The 12,004-nt window shown below is 36.9% G+C and overlaps 1 protein-coding gene across 4 annotated transcripts in view; it reads left to right on the top strand.

Annotated features, from left to right (window-relative positions):
- The window catches only part of MTERF1 (mitochondrial transcription termination factor 1), a 204,873-nt gene that overhangs the window by 50,312 nt on the left and 142,557 nt on the right, over positions 1 to 12,004 (top strand). For 3 of the 4 annotated variants that reach the window (XR_013442744.1, XR_013442747.1, XR_013442748.1), the window contains one exon: positions 1,399 to 2,603. The exons of the other annotated variant lie outside the window; for it this stretch is intronic. The gene's annotated coding sequence lies outside the window, so the exon portion shown is untranslated. Of the gene's footprint in view, positions 1 to 1,398; positions 2,604 to 12,004 lie in introns of those variants that run through there. 4 annotated transcript variants of the gene reach the window in all.

Raw genomic sequence — 12,004 nt, 5'->3', positions numbered from 1 at the left:
AATCATGGATGACTTTCCCATATGAATGTGGTCTCAAATGGTGGCATTTTCTATGGAAACCATTCTGTAAGAAATTCTCTGGAAAGCTTACTAAAATGCAGATTTCTGGGCCCCATGCAAATATTTGGACTTAGTATGTCTAGGACGTGGATTCCACACATATAATGTATATATACATACATAATTTTAAGTTTTTATTTAAATTCCAGTTAGTTAACATACAGTGTAATATTAGTTTCATGTGTACAATATAGTGATTCATCAATTCCATTTGACACCTGATGCTCATCACAAGAAGTGTGCTCCTTAATCCCCTCCATATTTATTTTTTACAAGCTCCTGGAACATCAATTTGGAAAACGTTGTAATGAAGTATAGTATAGCATGGTCTAGTCTAGTCTAGCATAGTCTAGTATTATATAAGAATATATAGTTATGAAAAAATGCTCAACATCACTATTAGGGAAATACAAATCAAAACCACAATGAGATACCACCTCACACTGGTCAGAATGGCTAAAATGAACAGCTCGGGAAACAACAGATGATGGTGAGGATGCAGAGAAAGGGGAACCCTCTTACACTGTTGGTGGGAATGCAAACTGGTGCAGCCACTCTGGAAGCCAGTATGGAGTTTCCTCAAAAAGTTAAAAATAGAGCTACCCTATGACCCAGGAATTGCACCACTAGGTATTTATCCAGAGGCTACAGTGATTCAAAGGGGCACGTGCACCCCAATATTTATAGCAGCGATGTCCACCATAGCCAAAGTATGGAAAGAGCCCAGATGTCCATGGACAGATAAGTGGATAAAGAAGATATGCTGTGTATATATATATCTATATATATATATATATACATACAATGGAATATTACTCAGCCATCCAAAAGAATGAAATCTTGCCATGTGCGATGACGTGGATGGAACTAGAGGGTATTATGCTAAGCGAAATAAGTCAGAGAAAGACAAATACCATATGATTTCACTCATATGTGGAATTTAAGAAACAAAAAAGATGAACATAGGGGAAGGGAAGGGAAAATAAGACAAAAGCAGACAGGGACACAAGCCATAAGAGACTCTTAATCATAGGAAACAAACTGAGGGTTGCTGGAGGAGAGGTGGGTGGGGGATGGGGTAACTGGGTGATGGGCATTAGGAGGGCACTTGATGTAATGAGCACTGGGTGTTATATGCAACTGATGAATCACTAAATCTAACTCTGAAACTAATAATACACTATAAATAAAAAATTTTTTAAAATATAGTATAATAAATTACAATACTATAGATCTACTATAAATTTAATTATCATTTGTAAGTTTTCTGCAGATCTTTTATTTTAATGTATTCTTTTTATTAATTTTATTTTTAAAGATTTTATTTATTTATTTTAGAGAGAGAGAGCACATGGCAGAGGGAGAGGGGAGAAAATCTCAAGCTGACTCCACACTGAATGCAGAGCCTGAAGTGCAGGATTCGATCCCACGACCTGGAGATCATGACCTGAGGTGAAACGAAGAGTTGGATGCTCAACTGACTGAGCCAGCCAGGCGCCCCATAATGTATTTTTTTTTTTTTTAAATGAATGCTTTCACAGTTTCAAGCTACATACTACTTAGCAAAGGACTTTTGGAACAGGGCCCCTTCCCAAATTGGAGACATGGCTAATACAAGTGCCATCTAGTGGCCAAAGTAGTTTTCACTAGGTTTTGTTAAAAAATAGTTAAAATACTAGGGAATTTGATTTTCTATGTTACCAGCTTTAGGGACTAGCTCTGGGACATGAATGTTACTTGTTATTGTAAATTCTCAGCTACACTTAAGTTACTGCAGCACAGATAGTTCTGCTTTCCCCATTTCTGAAGCAGGCAGCTGGGATAGGAGGTTTGGACCACAAAGCTGCTCTGCTTATTCCCTGAGGTCACTTAGTAAGGGGTTGGAGAGTATTTGATAAAAATCATTCATTCATTATTTAATCATTCATTCAACATTGAGCCAACATTTATTTATTTATTTGTTTATTCAGTGCCAACCAGGTTTAAGGCACTGTGCTAGGCAGTAAAAGATTAATCAGACTGGATTTTTATTCTTTTAAGGGCTTATTATTTAATGAGACTAGTTTTGTGAGATTTAGAAAGGTGAAACAGACATTGTCCTAACCTTAAGGAACTTCTGGTCAACAGAGGAAACAGGAAACTCCCAGTACCGCTCTAGGTGCAGTCTTATTAAGGGAGATGAGACACGCACCCACAAGACAGGGAGTAATGGCAGGCAGTGGCTGAACCGAGTGCCCCAGGGCTCCATCCACTAGTGCTACAATGAGGCAGAAAGTGTCTCACCTCAGCACTCTAGCCTTCTGGACTTAGTTCTGCATGTTTTGGAAACAATAGACAATGGTTGATGTAGAGGAGCAACAAATTAGCTGTTTTTCACATCCATGGTTATCAATTGCAACACAGCAGCTTTATAGAAAAGAAGGGGGAAAAAAAAAAAGCAGGCCCTGTCACTCTAGTTGGCATTCAAATCACTAACTTGTCTTAAAACTTTTATATAGATTTCAGCTAGCTTATGTAGCTAATAAATTCAAATGAAAAAATTATCATGGCTATTTTTTGGTTAATTTTGATGATGAAAAAAAAAATGACACCACAAGTTGAATATACAAAGAAAAGCTTGTATTTGAATTTAGCTATGGTGAATTAATAGCAACCCCCCCAAGTCCCTTCCCTTATAGCATTGTTAAATTGTGTAGTGTTTTCTAGGGCCTCCCTCTCCCCACCATTTTCCTCCTTCAGGATCATGATTAATTTTATTGACTTAATCTCAAACTGATTTTTTACAGTAAATCCTTTCAGACATTCAGAGACAGATTTCATTTTAGTGGTTTAAATTTGAACAGTTTTTCAGTGCTTTGCTAGGTTGCTGTTCTGAGTGCTCAGATGGAAGAAGGAACTTAAAAAATGATTTATAAAGCAGGTAATATCTGTGACATTCATATTACCTACTAAAGTCTGCAAAGGGAAAATTGATCTTGCTTTTTTTTTCCTTTAAAAAAATTCCCAAACCACTACTCAATTAAAATCTCTAACCCAACACCCCAATTGTAATGTATTAATGATATAGAACTACATAATCTAATGCTGTCTTTAAAAATAGATATAAGAAAACACTTTGAGTGATTTATGATATAATAAAATTTGGTATATTTATATATTGATAAAATATCCTTTTTTTTTTTGCATTGCCTAGACATGCCATTAACATTGACTAACATGAAGGCAACCTTTGGTTACTTAAAAAGCACTTTTGTAGTAAGGTAAGTAGTATTGATTAATGTGAGTGGGACTTATGCAAATTTCATGGCCCCTTAAATAATTTTTGTGAGTCTTACATAATAAAATAAAATTAAAAAAATATATATATTTAAAAGTAAAAAAAAAAGCAGCTTTGAGTTACAAGCCATTATTTCCTTTTCTTATTAACATATAATGTATTGTTTCAGAGGTACAGGTCTGTGATTCATCAGTCTTACACAATTCACAGTGCTCACTCCAACACATACATTCCCCAATGTCTATCACCCAGCCACCCCATCCCTCCCACCCCCCACCACTCCAGCAACCTTCAGTTTGTTTCCTGAGATTAAGAGTCTCTTATGGTTTGTCTCCCTCTCTGGTTTCATACAAGCCATTATTTCTGAGATATCTGTTGAGAATGGGCTATGGCAGATCCTCTTTTCTGGGCAAAGGAAATGGTACACAGATGCTCCTGCTAGGCATAGCACTGGTCACACCCTGCCCCGGCAGGGTAAGATTATTTTTGTGATTCCCCAACTTCCCTTTTTTGCCAAAAAACCTGACATAAACTAGCAAGCTGATAGGTAATGGTTTGACACACCTCCTTTAATAAAGATGCTCTCTTCCTTCCTTCCTTCCACAAATATTTATGAAGCACCCACTATATATCAAGTACTGTTCTAGGTGCTGGGGTTTCAACAGTGGACAAAATAGCCACCATCCTGGCCCACAGGCCCAAGCTTACATTCTAATGGGTGGATATAGACAATAAACCAAAGAGGTAAAACAGCATGCAGATGAGATAAGTGCTGTGGAGAAACATAAAGGAGGAAAAGGGTAGAGGGAGTTTCCAGGATGAAGGAGGGAAATTCAAATTTAAATAAACTAGCCAGAGAAGACCTCACTGAGAACAAAGACAAAGGCGGCCAAGGAGTGAGCCACGTAAGTATATCCAGGGGAAGAGTGTCCTAGGCAGAGGAAACTGCAAGTGCCACGTAGGAGAGTGCTTGATGTGTTCGCTGAACAAGGAGGCCAGTAAGACAGGAGCAGTAATGCAGTAGAGGATATAAGGGATGAGGTCAGAGAGGTAATGGGGCCAGATCTAAGTCTGTGAGTCATTGTGAGGACTTTGGTGTTTACTGTGAGGGAGAAGGGGAGCTACTGGAGGGTTCTGAGCAGAGAAATAACACTATTTGATTTATGTTTTAAAACAATGACAAGGGCTCCTTCAGTGAAGTAGGAATCAAGGTCATCAACTGGGAGTGAGGATAAAGGGGAAGGTGCTGGAAGAGATTATGATGCAGTTGCCTAGAAGAGTGGGGCAGTGATTTGACTAGGGAAATACAGTGTGATTATCCAGGCAGCATAGAAGGCCCACTTGGGGTTAGTGGTCATGAATTTAAAGTGAGATCAGTCAGCGATGTGGAGCAGGCAGAGTAGGATTTAATGAGGGTTGAGGTTTTGCCAAGTGAATAAGAGAAGGGAGGGTGGGGAAAGGGAGTTGAGGGTCACGCAGGGGAGTGATCTAGTGATTGACTCCAGAATTCAGGCTGTGTAAGGAGAAAAGTGAGTACCTGAGGGCCAAGGATGATGAAAAGGTGGTAGGGTCACTGGACTGAAAGTGTCACGCTGCAGGATTGCTGGGCATGGGGCAGAGTGAGCTGGTCAGAGAATGGTATGCCTGAACTTATGATCATGGGACAAAAAGTGGTTTCATGTATGGTGTGTCGAGAAGGTTATCTTTCTCAAATGTGGAATGAAAACACCAAAGAAAAATGTTCACTACAATTGGGTCCCTCTGAGCCATGCCATTCTTTCTAGATTTCCCCCCCAAATATGTGAGCTTTTAGAGCACTAGCAGAAGATATCCACAATGGCTGACTTAGAGGTTTAGGTACTCAGTTTGTAGATTTCATTAAGAAAAGAAATTACAACCTAGTAGAATCTATCTTTCCAAGATTATTTGCTTTATCCTAGCCAAAAGACCTAAACATACTGAAAATTAAAGAGGACTGAAATCAAGGAGACTAAATAGCCAGAGTTCAGTTGGAAATATTCAATGAACAAATGAAAATCACAATTTATATTTTCCATTGTTCTAGGCACTGGCTGTATAGCAGGAAAACACTTGTGAACGATAGCACAGTAATGGTTACAGTAAAATCAAGACACAAGATCTCTAACTAAATACTTGCCACTGGAACACTCATCTCATTTATAAAATCATGCTGTTTCTCTGTTGCTTTTGAAGAGAGACTCCTAGACTCTAAGCATATAAAACTTGAAAGAAGTGTAAACATAAATTATTTAGTGCTTTTTATTAAATACAGATTAAAATGCCAACATTTGGAATTTCATAACATACAAGCGGTAGTTAGGCTGCTTGAGTCAAAACTGCATCAGGATGCATTAAGGATCCTCTAAATGAAGTTGGAATGAGGATTTGAAGACATCTGCATTTTTTGTTTATTGTTATTTCCCTTAAGACTTTCTAGGTATAGATGATGTAAAAAAATGATACTTCAAGCCCTGCAGGTGGTTAAATAGCAAGTTAATTAACTATGCAATTATTTTGAAGAAAGAAATTAAAAGTGACTTTAATACAAACTTAAAGGGCGAGCCCACAACAAATATAGACATTGTTTTATAGTTTCCAAAATTCAAACACTTAAAAATTTTTTTGTTTTGTTATAGGCTGAAATGTAAATAGAAACATATATATATATTTAAACTGAGTATGTGAGAAAATTAAACTGGCTTAAACAACTACTGTAAGTCTGTGTATTTTAACAGAGTTTAGATATTCCATTTACTGTGGTTTGAGAAATTAAACAAGGACACATGTCTGGAATCTTTATGCCCTCTTCCTTATCAGTATTAGAAGTATATGACCTTAATTTATCTTAAAAATAATATAAAAATACATTTGTTTTGGGGTACCTGGGTGGCTCAGTCAGTTGAGTGGCTGCCTTTGGCTCAGGTCATGATGCCAGGGTCCTGGGATCAAGTCCCACATCGGGCTCAATGCTCAGCGGGGAGTCTGCTTCTTCCTCTCCCTCTGCCTGCCACTCCCCTTGCTTATGCTCTTTCTCTGTCAAATAAATAAATAAAGTCTTTAAAAAAAAAGCACATTTGTTTGGATTTTCTCAAAATTACAAATCACAATGTTCTGGTTTTTCTCCCATTGCTCAAACTCTGGAGAAATTTACATGATTTTTATTTTCAATCTATATAGGAATCTTTGGTCCTAGAGCTTTATCAAGTTAAGAAGGTGTGATGCTTTGTAAAGAGCCAAAGTAGCTAACTCATTAATTGAAAACATTTCTGTGAGCAAAAGTCACAAAGAAGGTTTGTTACTAAAAAGCCAATATTAGTTACATTTTTAAAGGGATACGGCAACCTAATCAACCAATTACATATGAGAGCCCCCTCAATATTTAAAAGCTCCAACAATTTTCAATTAATACATAATAAAAAAAGCTGGATGAAAAATAACCCTACACTAGGGCACCTGGCTGGCTCAGTCAATACAGCATGTGACTCTTGATCTTGGGGTTGTGAGTTCAAGTCCCATGTTGGGCATAGAACTTATTTAAAGAAAAGAAAAACCCTAAACTCATAATAAAACTGACAGCTGTGGTGAAGGTGTATGGCATTACCACTAGTTAAATCAATTACTGATCATTAAACACTTGCTAGATTTGGTTGAGGTCTGCATGAAAAATAGATCTCAAGGAGTCTGTATTTCAAGTGATCTCAAGGAGCTTATAATTTCTTAGAGGAGGTAAGACTAACACACATCCTAGAAGACAGAATACAACATTTGATGAATGAGCTTAGGGAAGGGTCACTACCACTACTTTCCTTTCTAAAAAATCCACCCCCCCCCCCGCCCCCGGAGACTTCATTGCCTTTGCACTTGGTATTACTCATCTAGCAATTATTACACTCTCAGCTGCCTTAGGAAATACTTATCAATTTGGGGGGGGGGTGGCTGTCTAGCATCTGAGTTATCCTCCCAGATTTTGGAGAATTCTTACCATAGGAGTTTTGGTAGGAGGAAGGCTGAAAAGCCAGAAAGTCACTTTCCCAGCCTCCTTTGCAGCTACAGTGTAGGCCCATGACTTATGCTCAACCAATCAATATCATAAAATATAACAGCTTTATAGAGATATAATTCATATACCATTCAATTCACCCTCTTAAAGTATACAATTCAATTGTTCTTGGTATATTTGTGTAACCATCTCCACAATCAATTTAAGAATATTCCTATCATCTCCACAATCAATTTAAGAATATTCCTATCATCTCAAAAAGAAACAGCCACTTTCCATTTCTTCAAACCTCCTTAACCCTAGGCAACTCTACTTTTAGTCCCTGTGGATTTGCCTATTCTGGACATTTCATATAAATGGAATCATGTAATAATTGGTCTTTTAAAATTGCCTTCTTTTACTTAGCATAATGTTTTCAAGTTTCATTCATATTGTCACATGTCTCAAAATTCCATTCCTTTATTTTTTTGCTGAATAATACCCCATTGTATGGATATACCATATTTTATTTATTCATCAGTTGATGGACATTTGGGTGGTTTCCAGTTTTTAGTTATTATGAATAATGTGGCTATGAACATTTGTGTACAAGTTTTTAAATGGTCATATGTTTTAATCTCTTGGGTATATAACTTGTAGTAGAATTGCTGGGTTATATGGTAACTCTATATTTAACAATTTGAGGAGTGGCTAAATTATTTTCCAAAGTGGCTGCACCATTTTACATTCCACCATGTATGAGCATTCCAGCTTTTCCACATCTTTGCTAACACTTATTATTATCTGTCTTTTTTATTACAGCCATCCTAACAGGTGAGTTTGTGGTTTTGATTTGCTTTTCCATGACAGCTAATGATGCCAATCATCTTTTGATGTTTTATTAGGCATTTGTATATCTTCTTTGGAGATATGCCTATTCAGATTCTTTGGCCACTTAAAAATTGGGTTATTTGTCTTTTTATTATTGAGTTGTAAGTGTTCTTTATATATTCTAGATCCAAGTCCTTTGTCAAATATGTGATTTACAATATTTTTCTCTGTTGCTATAGTTTTCTTTTTTATTTTCTTTTTTTTTAAGGTTTTATTTATTTGCCAGAAAGGGAGAGAGAGAGAGCACAAGCAGGGGGAGCAGCAGGCAGAGGGAGAAGCAGGCTCCCTGCTGAGCAAGGAGCCTGATGTGGGGCTCAACCCTGGGATCGTGACCTGAGCCAAAAGCAGACACTTAACCAACTGAGCCACCCAGGCGTCCATCTTTTTTACTTTTTTAATGGTGTCCTTTGAAGCACAAAAGTTTTTAGTTTTGGTGAAATCCAATTTATCTAATTTTGTTGTTGTTGCTTGTACCTCAGGTATCACATCTAAGAAATCATTGCCTAATCCAAAGTCAGAAGATTTACTCCCGTATTTTCTTCTAAGAGTCTTATAATTTTAGCTCTTACATTTAGGTCTATGACCCATTTTAAATTAATTTTTGTATATGATGTGAGGTAGGGGTCCAACTTTATTCTTTTGCATATGAATATCCAGTTGTCCCTCCCAGCACCATCTGTTGAAAGGTTTTTCATTCCACATTATTTGCCTTGGCACACTTATCAAAATCAGTTTACTATAAATGTGAAGATTTATTTCTAGACTATCAAGTCTAGCCCATTGATTCACACATACATCCTATGCCAGTACCATCTTGTCTTGATTCTGTAGCTTTGAAGTAAACTTTGAAATTGGGAATCATGAGTCCTTCAATGTTCTTTTTCAAGATTGTTTTGGCTATTCTGGGTTCCTTTAATTTCCCTATGAATTTTAGTATCAGCTTGTCAATTTCTGCAAAGAAGCCAGGTTGGATTTAGATAGAGACTTTGTTGAATCTATATATCATTGTGGGTACTAAAGCCATCTTAAGTCTTCCAGTCCATGAACATTGATGTATTTTCATTTAACTGAAGTCTTCTTTAAATTCCTTCAACAATATTACATAGTTTTCACAGAAGTGTAGAAGTTTTGCATTCCTTTTATTAAATTTATTCTTAAGTATTTGTTTGCTAATATTGTAAATGGAATTGTTTCCTTAATTCCATTTTTGGTTTGCTCATTACTACTGTATAGAAATACATGCAATCTACTGAACTTATGTATTAGTTCTAATAGTTTTTTATTGGATTCCTTCAGATCTTATCATGGGTATCATTTTTCTAATGTACAAAAATATTGAATCAATATGATGTACACCTGAAACTAATAGGATATTATATGTCAATTATACTTTGATTAAAGAAAGATTAAGAGAAAAGCTTTTATCTGGACTAGCTACCATAATGTACTGGATATAGTAGGTACTAGATATATGTTGGTGAAATGGAATCATACATTTTAGTGAAGACAAAAGGCTTTCTGGAAATGAGAGTTGAGCTATGACTGAAGGATGAATAGGAATGAGATGGACAGTAGTGGGGAAATCTTAGTGGTGTAAGATGTAAGTTTTATTACTTAGGTTTTAAAAAATCAACTGTGTGGAAATTTATTCTCTCACAGTTCTGGGAGCCAAAAGCTTGAAATCAAGGTGTTGGTGGGGTCATGCTCCCTCCAAAGCTTTTAAAGGGGGACCCTTCCTGGCCTTTTCTAGCTTCTAGTAACCCCAGGTGTTCCTTGGCTTGCAATTGCAGTACTTCTGTCTCTGATTCCATTGTCTCCTGGTGTTCTGTGTGTCTCAGTCTCCATATGGCATTTTCCTCTTCCTATAAGGACACGAGTCATCTTGGATTAGGACTTATCCTAGTGACCTTATCTGAAAGAGTGAGTTACAAAGGTGGAGAAATCATACGGCTTTTGGCTTAATAAACTGGAAGGGTGTCCTACCAGGTACTAGAGCTTGGTACTATAGCCAGCATTGAAAAGAGAAATGGGAGAGAAAGGACCATGATTAGTGTTTATGGTGGAACAGAAATTGTTTGGTCAGAGAGCAAAATCTCAGCATCTTGGAACAGAATGGACTGAGCAAACCTCTCTGTTTATAGATAAGGCAGCTGAGGTTCAGAAAGAAACCTGGGGACTTCTGAGTATTAATGAAAAAATATCTGAATTATATGATAGTGCAATGGATTTGTTTTCCCTTTTCCTCAGACTTAGGGGAATTTCATGACACTATTTCTGCTCCCTAAGAGAGTATTGGATTGTAGACAAACCCAAGAATTACTATCTGCCTCTTTTATTGAAGATGTTGCTGATCAGAGAGTCGAATATTATCTCTCTCTGGGGTAAGAGTTTCTTTCTCAGACAACTTCTAGAACCAATTTGGCTGTGTTTTGCAAATAGGGATAGATAAATGGAGACCCATGTTGTTGCTTCCCTAGGGTGATCATTAACCAAACAGCTGGCTGACAAGCCTGTGGCTATGGAAACCAAACTTACTGAGGAAAGATGGATTATCAAAATAAGCCTATTTTCTTTTCAAGTTGATTTGCTGGAATGACACCTTGGCCCTTTGAATTAGATATTGCAGAAATATCAGATTGGATCATTTAATCTCAGTCAATACCTTATCATAGTTTTCCTTAAATGTCCTGTCCTTTGTGACCTTTTCAGTTCTGCTGAAGACAATAGTGAATACTGCATTTTCCTACACATGTAAACTCATGATATCCTTCTGTTTTCACATGTGGAAACTCAGAATTGCTGAGATGGAGAAAAAATAGTCTGTAGTGCTGGGCATACCTTTGCTGCAGGGACTCAGGAGGATGAAAGGAACAGTAGCTGGGAGTTCAATGTATCAGTATCTATCTATACACAAATATCAGTTTTCTTCTCCAAAATATGTATTTTTTGTTCTTCATTGAGGTTTAAAGGAGATATGATAGTTCTCATGTGCCACCAACTCATATGTATGTTATCTGTAAGTTACACACACACACACACACACAGATATATACACACATACACACAGGTGCCAGAATTCCTTAACCACACCTGAAAACTCCATATGCAGGGACAATAGATACTAGGGTTGAAAGGCAAGGGGAGAATGTATATGACAGAAACATAGAAGGGCTTATTAACAAAATTCTTGGGGTAACTTGAGCTATTTTTTTCTGACCTTATTTTTTGTTTCCCAAAAGAAAGTTGTACAGTTTTATATTATTATTCTAGATAGAACTAAAAAGCTTGAGGCAGCTTATTTAGAAATCTCTCTTATCGTATTAAATTGAATAGCAAGTAAATAATTTCAATCATAACTTGCAGCCAATAAAAACCTTCCACAAACTGGCAGAATCAAAACCTTTGAAGGCTTCAACTATGGAATTCTATGGAATATTAAGACCCAGTTCAGACTTTAGAAGGAAATTCTGTTGGTGGCACAATGAGAAAACAATTCAAGGCCTTTCAAAACCATAAGCTGAGGCATGATTTTATGTTTCAGTTGTGGATGGAGAATTTGTCTTCAATTCTTGTTCTAAATTGAGATAACTCTCAGAACCTAACCAGAAACTGACTTGCACAGGATGTTTAGAAACAGGAGATACCTAAGACAAAAGAAAGGAGATTAGAACAAAGGACACCAATAAGAGACCCAAAGAAACTAGAGTGGGGTAATCAACAATAGCCATACACGCAAAAGATTTATAGGAACTTCCAGGATGGAGGAACAGAAGAAT

The sequence above is a fragment of the Halichoerus grypus genome, chromosome 12 (genome assembly GCF_964656455.1).
Source record: "Halichoerus grypus chromosome 12, mHalGry1.hap1.1, whole genome shotgun sequence".
NCBI classification, from domain to species: Eukaryota; Metazoa; Chordata; class Mammalia; order Carnivora; family Phocidae; genus Halichoerus; species Halichoerus grypus.
The sequence above is the reverse complement of the archived record's forward strand: the minus strand, read 5'-3'. Positions and strand labels throughout refer to the sequence as shown.